Raw genomic sequence first — 13,207 nt, forward strand, 5'->3', positions numbered from 1 at the left:
GTTCTAATAATGTGTTCCCTATTCAATACTTGCCTCCATGAAGAGATCACTGAAGACATGGGTGCTATAGAAAAGTATGATAAGGAAATCAGTTGGTGCCAAATTACCAGAGAGAATAGAATCTGGGGTTTTAAAGTCTTGCCTTAAAACAAGAAGTCATGTAAGTAAGGTGTTAAGTCCACAGGGATGAAGCATGCCAGAATTGTGATCTAAGGATAATAAACAATAAAATCCAAGCCCAGAGGAGGGAACAGTATTAGAGTTTAAATTCTGAGCACTTAGTTTGGAAAAAAAACTACCGTGGATGATATATTAAGTCCCAAACCCACTTGCACGGTCTCCATGTGGATTAAGCTTCAGGTGAATGCCCTCTGACCATTGATCAGGTATGGTAATAGCCTTGCTATCAGATAGAGTACAGTTAGATTAAAATTTAACACCTGATAATTTGTACTTCCGTTCAACCCATTTTAATTTGTTTTCTTTTATAGGATCTTCTTTTATCTTTTCAATTGATTATTTTCTCTATTTTATTGTTATAGTAAATACTGTCATTTTCTTTATTTATATTTTTCTTCATATGATATCCAGAATAGGTAAATATACAGAGACAGTAACTTAATATTTTTGGGGGTATAGAGGTTGTGGGGAAATGTAGTTCTAATCAAAATAAATGTAAGATGGAAAAATATTTTTAAACTGATTATACATGTATTTTAACATGTTTAAGATACTGATTGTAGGATATGTAAATTGCATGTCAATGAAACAAACTTTTAAATGAATATCAAATGAATAAATTTGGATATAAATGAATACATTCTAAATTTTAAAATTTTATCAAATGAAAAATGAGCATTAATTGTGTTATGATTTCTGAAATTCAGAAATATTAATAATGCTCTATATCTCATTTTGTCTGGTGATATATATAATTATATATATAATTTATCTGAGCTTTACACTTCAATTGTACACTTTACCATATATATAAGGCCATTTGAAAAGGACAAGAAAATTTATTATTTACTGATATAAAAAGATTTCTGTGATACTCAATTGTTTGTCAAATTGGATGAAACTAGAATTTTAGTGGTTTGGCACTTATGATGCAGTTCTAGAACATCAGGTAACCTAGTATAATGTAATAATTATATATATATAATTTTAATTATTACAATTATAGTTACATTTTAGTGGTATGATTTTAATTAAATTAATATTTATTAATATATATGTATACACGCACATCCAGGAAATATTCTACTTGTAGCTGAATATGGGCTCTTGAATCTGGTTACTGATTATCTGCCTGTGGTTCTTTAGATTTGAGCCAGTAGTCTTTCATATTTCCTCCAGACCTGGAAATCAGCCTCTGCAGTCTTTGGTTCCTCAGCCTGACATTTTGCCCACCACTGTTGGCTGGATTCACCTCCAGGGCCAGCAGCAGGCCATCCGATTTGCAGATCAGGGTTTCCCAGCAACTCCTGCAACTATTAAGTCAAAGAAAATGCCAGCCTGAGGTTTCACTCGTGGATTGAACTTCCAGAAGCATCCAAGTCATGTCCTTCTGTATTCAGGCCAGCTTTGTACGTATGCTTCCCTAGTTTTACTTCTCCAGAGAACTAGTCACGACATAATGAAACAGAATAGAAAGACTGATAATGTCACATGTTATGAAAATGATATTGTCATAGAATAATTTGTATAAAAAATGTTAACTGGGAACCTAATGTATCATGGAAACTTTCACCCAACACAATAAGAGATTTGGGGGGAAAATGGAGACTGACTCTTGGTTTTCAATAGTGAGAAATTCATTTGCAGTTTATCCTCTTTTAAAGTTTTGGGTATTAGGAGGTATTTAAATGACAGTAAATAGAAAAGTATTGCTAGCTGACTTTCAGGCAGTGCTTTTACCACCATATAGCAGAAAGTTTTCTGAGGCCCAAATATCCATTAAAATAAAAAGTGCTGAACCATGTGAATCAACCTAATGAGCTTTCACAGCAGTGGTGATAGCACAGTTTCACCTACCAGTTTCTGGACTTCAGCAACAACTTCTTCAGTCACAAATGCTCATTTTGGCTCATCTTTGAGATCTTCCCTGCACTCCATCATATGGCTGATCCATCTGTAGACCAGGTCGGCAGAACCCACGTGGCTTCCCAGCCAGGCTGCCCTATAAATGTGAATTGTTGTGTTTTCCTGCTTGTTCTACCTCCTTGTTATTGTCCACTGACTTTGCCTTCCTACAGACAGTATATGATGTGAGATTTCCTTCTAATATTTCTTTTCCTGTTTACAATAGAATGAGTTTCTGAAACTTACAATCCAGACTTATAGTAAGTACCATTTCACATAAAAAAATAAAGTATTATTTTTGAAAGATGAATTTTTTCAGCCAGTTTTTCCACGTAGTACACATAATTTGTTGCATATCGGCACTTTTTCAATCTATCTTCTCTCCTAGCCTTTTCCTTTTTATATCTCTATATCATTTTATTGGGGACTTTTACAGCACTTATAACAATCCATACATGAATTGTATCAAGGATATTTGTACATATGTTGCCACCATCATTTTCAAAACATTTTCTTTCTACTTGAGCTCTTGGTATCAGCTCCGTTTTTTACTTTCCCTCCCACCCTCATGAACCCTTGATAAGTTATAAATTATTATTGTTTTCACATCTTACACCAACTGCTGTCTCCCTTCACCCACATTTCTGTTGTTCAGCCCCCTCATGGGTGGGGGGTGGAGGTTATACATCGATCGTTTCCCCTTTCTCCCCTTTCCTCCCCATCTTGCCTCTACCCTCATAGTGTAGTGACTCCAGTTACTATTGCTGAGAATGCTGCCGTGCATTCTGTGTGTCCAGAGCTATTATTTGTACCAGTGTACATGCTCTATGCTAGCCGGATTTGTAGGGTAGAATTGGGGTCATGACAGTGGGGGAGAGGAAGCATTTGAGAACTAGAGGAATGTTGTTTCTTGTCAGTGCTAAGCTGCACCCTGGCTGACTCATCCTTTCCTGGTGATCCTTCCATAAGTGTATGAACAATTGTCTACAGATGCGCTTTGGGTCTCCGTTCTGACCCCACTCATTCACATCAATATGATCATTTGTTTGGGTCTTCTGATCTTGTCAACACCTCGTGATCACACAGGCTGGTGTGCTTCTCACATGTGGGCTTTGTTGCTTCCCTGATAGATGGCTGCTTGTTTAACTTCAAGCTTTTAAGACCCCAGAAGTTATATCTTATAACAGCCGAACACCATCAGCTTTCTTCACCACATTTGCTTATGCACTGATTTTGACCTCAGGGATTGTGTTGCAAAGATGAAAATCACAGAATGCCAGATTATTAGAACATAGTGTGCTTGTGTTGAGGGAGGACTTGAGTAGAGGTCTGAGATAGTTAGTTAATTGTGCCAGCCTGGCCTGTAAACACAAGTGGGATTAATTGAAGGACGGAGAGATAAATGGTTCTATGAGCCTCACCTTTCTTGTCTCTCACTCTTTGATCATCGGCCAGTGTGTGGCTGCCTTGCTTGTTCTGTGCCTCAATTTATAGGCTACACTACCTGTGGGATGCTTAGCCTGTGGACTCTGTCGCTGTAAGTTAAGGTCCCTTTAAGACCACATGATTGGAATTTACATCTCTTGAGCTGGAGACTGACTGTTGGTGACCTGGCCTGACAGTTGGTGACCTGCCTTGCTGTTTGCTGCCTGTGTTGGATAGCCTACCTCTCTCTACAGAGGACTACTTGGCGGCCCTCAAGACTTGAGGGACTGCCAGTGTCTCACAACTCTCACGGGAGTGAGTTGCACTGAGCTATTTGTACTGCTTTATAATTTAACTGTTCATTTCTTGTATTATATATCTATCTGTATATAATTTAACAGTTCATTTCTTGTGATACATACATATATATAATTATCAGCTATCTGGTTTTATCTCTCTAGAGAACACTGTCTAACACAAGGCCCAATGTCCATCAGCTATCTTAGTATTTAATATATAAATATATGTACATAGACCTAAATCACTATCATTATGTATTAATATATTTACATATGTACATATCTTATTTATACCTGTATAAATGTATTTTTGCCTCCTAGTTATTTCCCCTATTTTCTTTTACTTTCCCCTTGTACCACTATTTTTGCTCTACCATCATTCGACTCTCGGTAATTCCTCTCAGCTACATTGCGTTTGATCAAACCCCACCAGGCATTTTACGCCCTCCTTGCCACTGAGTTTAGGTCTCTTGTTCCATTGTCCCTGGGTTTGTTGGCTCCACCCTCCCTTTCCCCCACCTCCACCTCTCCCATGTCCCCTGGAACCATAGGTCCCATTGATTTCTCCTTGGGATTCTAAACAATCTTGCCTATCATTTATAGATAGACATGATGGAATTTTTAAAAAGCCTATACATAGTTCCACGTTGGTCTGCTGAACCTTATGAATGTTTTCCTATTGTGTCTGATGTGGTGTCAAGTCCTACCCCTAAGTCAGAAGTCTATTTTCCGGATTCCTCAGGGACTTTGGTTCTTTGCTCCCCGGCTACACTGTGTACTGCCTTCATGCTTTGCCCTGGTGTGTGTGGGGGTTGGGGGTGGAGGAGGTCAGACCACCAAAAGTCCTAAACTGTGTCTCTAGTGCTGTCTCCCACAGCGCTGTGGGTCAGGGCGGGGATGTCATTTTGGGGTGCAGCTGTATTGCTCCAAGCAGCAAGAATGTCATCTTCGGGGCTTGGTGGGTAAGGATGCTGAAGTCCACTCTCCCTCTGCTTCCCTTTCCCTCTTAGTTTGCTTCCTCGTGGTCTCAGCGGACCATACACCCTCCCCGGGATGCCTCTTCAGTGCTGTCCTCTGCCATGCATTCTTCTGGGCAGGGGGTCAACATAGCTGGGATGGGGACTGTCCCACGGTCCTTTGCTAGTTTGTTCCTCCCAACACAGGTATGCTGCCCTCAAGGTCTGGCACACTGAGATGAGACCTGGTCCCTCTCTGCCTTTCCTGTGGAGACATAAACAATACCTGTTAGGTCCCTGTTCCCACTACCCTCATCGTTTCCCCCCCTCCCTTTTAGTTGGATACCAAATGCATGCCTGGGTTGGGGCTGATCGCTGCCACAACTCCTGAACCTCACCCTGGAAATGCATTCAATTAGTAGCTTTCCCCTCTGCCATTTTGCTCTTTAAGCTCACCTCAGGGGACTCAGGCAGTACTTGTCCTTTGTGTTTGGCTTACTTCACTTAGCATCATTTCTTCCAGCTCTTCCCATGAGATGATGTACTTCATGCATCCATTACTGCTTTTTAGGGATGTGTAGTATTCCATTGAATGTATATACCAGAGTTTTTTAATCCATTTGTCCATTGAGGGAAATTTAGATTGTTTCCAACTCCTTGCAATTCTAAACTGCACTGCAATGAATATTGGAGCACAGATGCCTGACAGTGGTCTGTTTCTTACTTCTGAGTATGTGCCTCGTAGTGGGATTGCTGGGTCATATGGTAGCTCAATTTCAATTTGTTTTCTGTATCACCAAATTGATTTCCATAATGGCTTCACACACCTAAAGGTCCACCAGCAGTGGATGAGCGTTCATATCTTACCACAACCCTTCCAACATTCATTGCTCTCTGATTTTTTGAATTGGATTATCTTTGAAGATATTAGGTGGTATCCCATAGTTGTATTAATTTGCATTTCCCTTATGGATAACAAAAGGGAACATTTCCTCAGAAGTTCATTGACCACTCAGATTTCTACCCTTGACAAATTTCTGTTTAGGGGTTTTATCCACGTCCTGAATGGGCCATTTCTTTTTTTTCTTATTGTAGGCTATCAGAGTACTGTAGATTTTAGTAATGCAGCCTTTGTCTGATGTGTCATTGCTAAAGATTCTTTACTAATCTCTTATTGATGTTCACAGGTGTTTACTCTTCAGTATAGCACCCTTGTCAATTTGTGTTTCCTCTGAGTTTGTTTCCTTCTCAATTTCTGATAGCCTATGTATTCCCTGCACCAAAGTCCTTAGGTTTGTCCCAATTCCTTCATTGATGGCCCTAATAATTTAAGGTTTTACGGTGAGGTCTGTGATCCACCTTGAATTTTTCCCTGTGCATAATGTGAGGTAAAGGTCTTGCTTCATTTTCTGCATGTAGATATCTGTTTTCCCCCACACCACTTGTTTAAGAGGGCATCCTCTTCCCATTTGGTATTTGTGGGGCCCTAATCAAAGATCAGTTGTCTGTGTGCTGATGATTTCATGTCTGGGTTTCAGTACTTTTCCATTGGTTTGAATACCTATCATTATACCAGCACCCTACTGTTTTGACCACTGTGGCTGTATAATAGGTGCTAAAGTCAGGTAAAGCAAGCCCTCTGACTTTGTCCTTCTCAAGGAGTTCTGTACTAATTCTGGGCTTCTTCCCACTCTATATGAAGTTATAGTCAGTTTTTCCAATTCTTTGAAGAAAGATGTTGGTATTTGTATTGGGATAGTGTTAAAGTATATAGCGCCTTGGGTAGGATTGACAACTTTACTATATTAAGTCTTCTGATCCACAAACATGGGATACCCTTACATTTGTGGAAGTCATTTGGGATCTTGTAGCAGTCTTCTGTAGTTTTCCTCTTACAAATCTTTTTTATTTTTTGGTTAGTAAAATCCTTAGATATTTCCATATGTGCTTGGCTATTTGATCTCCTTTTCCGTGGTCTGCTTCGATGTATACAGCAGTCCTATAGGCTTCTGTTTGCTGATATTGTAACCTGCTACTCTGTCATACTCCTCTATCATTTTTAGGATTCCTCTTGTGGAGCTTTTGAGATTTTTCATATAGAAAATCATATCATCTGTGAATAATGATAGTTTCACTTCTTCTTTCCCCAGAAAATATCTTTGATGTCTTTTCTTTGCTTTATGTTGTTTGCTAGGACCTCCAGTACGATGTTAAATAAAAGTGGGGACAAAGGCAAGCTTGTCTACTCCCCTTTTACAGTGGGGTTGTTTTCATCATTTCTCTAATGACCCACACATTAGCTGTTGGTTTTATCTATAGCTTGTACTATAGTGAGGAATTTTCCTTTCATTCCTATCTTCTTGAGTGTCTTAAACAGGAATTGGTGTTGGATGCTGTCAAATGCTTTTTCTGCATCTATCCATATTAATCATTTCATTCTTATCCTTTTTTCTTGTCAATTTGGGGAATCATGTTGATGGATGTTCTGACGTTGAACACTCCCTCCATTCATTCCCAAACGGGGATGCATTCCCTTTGGTCATGGTGAATTATTCATTTGATATACTTTTGTATTCTAGGGGCCCAGTAGTTGGTTCAGGATATTTGCATCGTTGTTCATCAGAGATATTGGTCTGTAGTTCTCAATTCTGGTGGTATCCTTGCCTGCTTTTGAGTAGCAGTGTTATACTAGCACCATAGAAAGAGTTCAGGAGTTTGTTTTTTTATTTTATCTTTCTTGTGCTCTGGATGAGTTTCTGTAGGATTGGTGTCAGTTATTCCCTGACTGGTTGGTAGAATTCTCCTGAGAAGCCTTCTGACCCAGGGGATTTTTGTAGGTGTTATTTCCTTGATAACCTGGTATATTTCTTCTATTGCTATGAGTCTGTTGAGGTTCTTGACGTCCGTCTGGGATAGTCTAGGAATGGATTGTTTATCCAAGTATTTGTCCATGTCTTCCAAGTTGTTGAATTCTTTGGCATGCAGGCATTCATAATATTGTGTAATGAGACTTTTAATTTCACTAGGATCCATTGTAATGTCCCTGTTTCATCTCTCGTCCTGGCTAGTAATATTTGTTCCTTCCCTTTTTGGTGAGGTTTCCCAATGCTTTATTAGTTCTTTCAGTCTTTTCAAAAAACCAGCTTTTATTGCATCATTTTTTTGCATTGTTTTCATGTTTTCCTTCTCATTTATCCCAGCCCATATTTTATCATTTATTATTTATCTTTACTTTGGATTATCCTGTTGACTCTACTCTAATTGCTGCAGGTTTTGTTCCATTGTATGAACTACAAGTCTTTCTTCCTTTTTTGATGTGTGCGTTTATCACTATCAAACTTCCTCTGTTAACTGTTTATGCAGTATCCCCAAAGTTTCGGTATATCATGTTCTCTTTGTCACTGACTTCTAAAATATTCCCAATTTCATCACCAGTCTGAGTCAGTACCCACTCATTTTTCAGTACTTATTCATCCTCCAATTGTTTGCCCATGTTTTTTTCCTAGTGTATTCATCTCTCAATTTCTGTGTCACCAAGGCCAAGGCAAACTTCCATTTGCATAACCCTGGCTTGCCTTTTCTTTCACATCATATATGAGGGGCAAGGGGAGAAGGCAGAGGATATCAGTTCGTAGGCTTAAGTCAAGAAGCTAGTTTCCTCTGAAGGCATACAGCTTCTGTGGTAAAATGATAAACATGAAAATTGCTTCATTTGGAAGTCTGTTTTTTAAAAAATTATTAGATTCAATTTCCAATGAAAAATATGAAATAAAGAGACAAAGGGGAAGGAAATTAATGGAAACTTTTACTAGATATCATGTAGTATTTAACATTATTTTAGCTCCTACTCTACATCATGAATTTTTCCAACTTCTTCAGATTAGAGTGTTAGACTGTAGTTATTGATATTTTGGGAAGGATACTGGTAATTCTTCATTGTGGTGGGTTGCTTTGGGCTTTGTAGAAAGTATAGCACTTGCCTAATTGTAATAAATAAACTATTCCCCCAAACAAGGACAAACAAAGTAATGGCCATTGAGTCAATTCCAATTCACAACTACCCTAGATAGGGTTTCTGAGATTGCAAATTTTGCCAAATCACAGAGCCTTACGTTTATATTCTTCAGGGTAACAAATTCAACCCCCATGACCCACTGAGAACCACTGTTTTAAAAGATTTTTCTGACTTAATCCTCAGTAAAGGCCCTTGAGCCTGGTATCATCAATACCTCCCTTTCTGGATAAAGGGAATTAAGTGAAAATAGCTAATACAGAGGAGAACAGAGATTTGAATTCAGGTAGACATACATCAGGCATTTTATTAATATTATTTATTAATTATAAACAAATAGTTGGTCTCAAATACTAGATAAATCCAAATGTTTATTGAATTCATCCAAATAGGTAATTCAGGGGGGAAATGTACATTCTGATTATGTTTTCTGAATTTTTATTCACATATAATTCTAAAACAATGTCACAGAAAGTTAAGCAATCCTTAAACACACGTTGAAGTCTTTATGTCTGGATTTTAAATACGGTATAAACTTGTGTATAAGCCAAGTTTTCAGCACATTTTTAATGCAGTTTTTGTGGTAAAATTAGGTGCTCTGGCTGATATTCTGGTCAGCTTATACCCAAGTATATATGGTATGTTTAGAAGAAATGTTGCCTGGAAAAAATATGGATATCTGATAATTTATCATCAAAAATAATATATTTAAAGTTAAATTAATAGCACATTAAGCATTATTTGTCATTGAGTTAATTCTGAATCTTATGGACCCTGTAGGGCAAAGTACAACTCTCTCTGTGGGTTTCTGAGGCTGGAAATCTCTACTGAAGTAGAAAGCTGATGGTGTTACTGCTGACCTTGTGGCTAGCAGCCAAACATATGAACCACTAAGCTGACTCAGTCCATCCAGTACACCCAGCCCATTGTCAATAACTTGACTCTGTCTCCTCTTGTCAGGTGCATTCAAGTTGGTTACGACTCACAGTGACAATGGAAACAAACACTACCTCATCCTGTGTCATCCTCATATTTTTCCTTATATTTTGGCCTATTGTTAGAGCATTATTCAATACTTTGTCCTTTTTATCTTTCAGGATTTCAATGTCAGACTTGAACTGTTCCTTATTTGTTTTATTTTAAGGGATGCTGAACATGTTCTCTTTTTAGTTTCCAGCTCCATGACTTCTCCTATTTTCTTATACTCTGTCTTGTAAAGTTGACCTTTGCAATTTTTTGTTCAGCTTCTCTGACTTCATTTTTTTCAGTCTGTAGATTAGGGCAAGTTTTAGAGTCTCTTCTGACATCCCTTTTGATTTTTTTTCTTTTTAAAATATCTTTTTAATGACCTTTTTTATTCTTTATGTAGGGTGTTCTTGCATTAAGCACCACATGCATTAAGCACCACAGCTAAAGAGGTCTTCTGTGTTGCTTAATGCATGCAATTTGTTATCAAGATTCATGTGCAATATACTTGTATTTTGGCTTCCATGTTACTGCTTTTATTTTCTTCAGCTTCAACCTGAAGTTGCACATGATGGAGAGTTCCACTAGCCCAGGCCTGGTTTTAACTTCTGATATTGAACTTCTCCATCATCCCATTAATGGAGCCAATTAATGTATGTGCATCCTATATGAAGAGGTTCATATGTATAGTAGCTGTTTGTGTTGTTGAGTAAACATATTTCCTTTGAAGAAGTCATGAGAACAAAGGATACATTGTGGTGAGTAAATCTGTTGCATAAGACCTCGTTAAATTTTGAAAATCAAGGTTATTTGGAGTACTGAGGCATGCCTGACCCAAGTCATGAAAATTGAACATTTATTAAGAAAGACAAAAAGAACAAATTATGCCTTTGAATTAAGGTGTTGGCAAAGAATATTGAAAATATAATGGACTGCCAAGAGAGAAAACAGATCTTCTTTGGAATTAGTACAACCAGAGTGATCCTAAGAGAGAAGGATGGCAAGACGTGGTCTCCTACACTTTGGATATCGTATCCAGAGAGACAAGTCTCTGGTGAAGGACATCATACTTAGCAAAGTAGAGGACCAGCTAAAAAGAATCTGTACAATGGACTGAAATGTAAGAACAAGTTGTAGGATGGTGGAGGACCAGGCAATTCTTTATTCTATTGTACATAGAGGTTGCCATGAGGTGTAACCATCTTTATGGCACTAACAACTACATGAAGAAGTTGTTGGTCTTGCAAAATTCTCCCATAAGATCTCCAGTTTAATTTCTATCACCAAGACCATTTTTTCCCACATACTTTTTTTTCCTTTCTGTTTCCAATATTTACACTTGAACCACCAATAACAATCAATGCATCTTGAATGTTTGTTTGGTCAATTTCAGACTGAAGAAGATGGTAGAATTCTTTCTGCAACACTACCTTTAATGGTTGATGCATACATTTGAATAATAGTTTATTATCTACATTTTCTATTAAGAAAATAGATACTATCCTGTCACAGATAGCATACTAGTTAAATATAGATCTTAAGATGTACTTTTTCACTATGAAAGTGAGGCCATTTCTCTTAAATCTGTCATTCTTGACATAGCAAACCATATGGTAATCTTTTTTAAAATGGCAATTAGCACTCCAGTGCAGCTTGCTAATGCCTAGAATATGAATCTTTATGAATTCCATTTTGTGTTTGTCTGGGTAGACTAGAAAAATAAATTCAGAAACAGTCACATATGTATAAGAAATAATTTGATATACAAGAGCTGTTAAATATTGACAAAACATCCAGTCTAGTCCAGATCAAATCCTTGAATCCGATATTGGCCTATATGTCCAATACCAGTCTCTCAAGTCTTCTTTAGACTCGCAAATCACATGCAATGATTCTGAATACAGTATGATCACCGGCCAGTGGGTAGAAGTGTTTGGATACAGTGGCATTGTAAGCACCTTAGGGCTGGCAGGAGTCTCTATGTGGCTCCACCATTTCCCAGGGCACAGGTCTATCTGCATCTTGCCATGTGCTTTGTCAGTAGAGCATCTACAAGAGAGTGAGTGGAGAGAGAGAAGTGTACCCCATCTGCAAGGAGGAAATATAGCAGTACCCAGACTTCTCAGATGGCCCTGCCCACACAGAGATCTTATTGGTTGCCTCCAGATTGACGGGCTAGACTCCACCCCTACATTCTTGATCCTCAAATTGACACCAGATTACGTAACCACCATATATTTCATTTTTGAAAATTTCACAATTTAGTAGGTTCATAATTGTACATTCTACATTCTGATTAGTAATTGGTGCTTGCAGCTTTTTCTTCTGATTTTGAGTCATGCCCCATTAGTAAATGAAGGCCCCACAGGCTTTCCTGCATGTGTGTTATTCAGGTCAACTGTACTTCGATAAGGCAACTCTTCTTCCGTCCTATTGTTAATGCCTTCATCCTGAGGGTATCTTATCTTCTGGCCCTTTCTCTGACAACGTCAGCTTCTATTCATAAAGTTTTTAATTTCTGAAAATGATTTGATGCTATCCGTGAGATTTTCAGTGGCTCGTTCCTCTGAAGTAGACAGCCTATTCCTTCTGTATAGTGTGTTCTTGTCTGGAAAGTGCTGAAAACTCTGTATGTTGGGTTACCAAGTTTTAAACTATAAATGATTTTCTAAATCATGCTGGGATTTGATATACCAGGGAAATACCTTTCAGTGCCAAAGCAACACAGCAACACTGCAGAACAACAAACTTACAGGCAAGTGGTGGATTCAGGGTTTCTGAGCATGTAAATCTTTTCAGAAGACAGCCCTTTCCCACAAGGAGCACCTGGTGGCGGATAATTGCCAAATTTGCAGCCAATAGTCAAACAGTTACTCAACAGCACCATCAGATAAACCCACCCTAATGTCAAGACTCTTCTCCATCGTGTTTGCATGGAAACAAAGCAGGAACTCATTTTGCCTTAAACTTCTTGAACATGGAGTTCCCACAGGGCTTTTATAAGCAGAATTTGGAATCTCTGTTATTTCAATCTGGCCTTCTAAATTTCAGAGTCCTTCAATATTTCCCCCAAAACATAGGGTGCAATTAAGAGAAGGGCTTGGGATATGGAGGAATTTGGAATGTTGGGACAGAAAACGAGCTAGAAAACATAGGAAAATGAATTTAGAATTGAATTATTTTATCTGAAAGTGGTTTCCTCTTTTGTGTGTGTGTGTGTGTGTGTGTGTGTGTGTGTGTACACAAATCCTCTCTAAGCTTGTTAGGATATGAAACTATTAAATTGATTCTGTCAAGAATTCTATTTCCAGTAAATAAATACATACATAAAAATGCAATTTCTCTTTCTACATTCAGATAAAATTTATATTTGCCTATTTAATTATTTGAAAACATTTAATTTCCGAACATGCTGCGTAAGTCTTTGTAGCTTTCAAATTTGCTCGCTCTTAGAAGCAGGCAGA

The sequence above is a fragment of the Tenrec ecaudatus genome, chromosome 2 (assembly GCF_050624435.1).
Source record: "Tenrec ecaudatus isolate mTenEca1 chromosome 2, mTenEca1.hap1, whole genome shotgun sequence".
Lineage (NCBI taxonomy): Eukaryota > Metazoa > Chordata > Mammalia > Afrosoricida > Tenrecidae > Tenrec > Tenrec ecaudatus.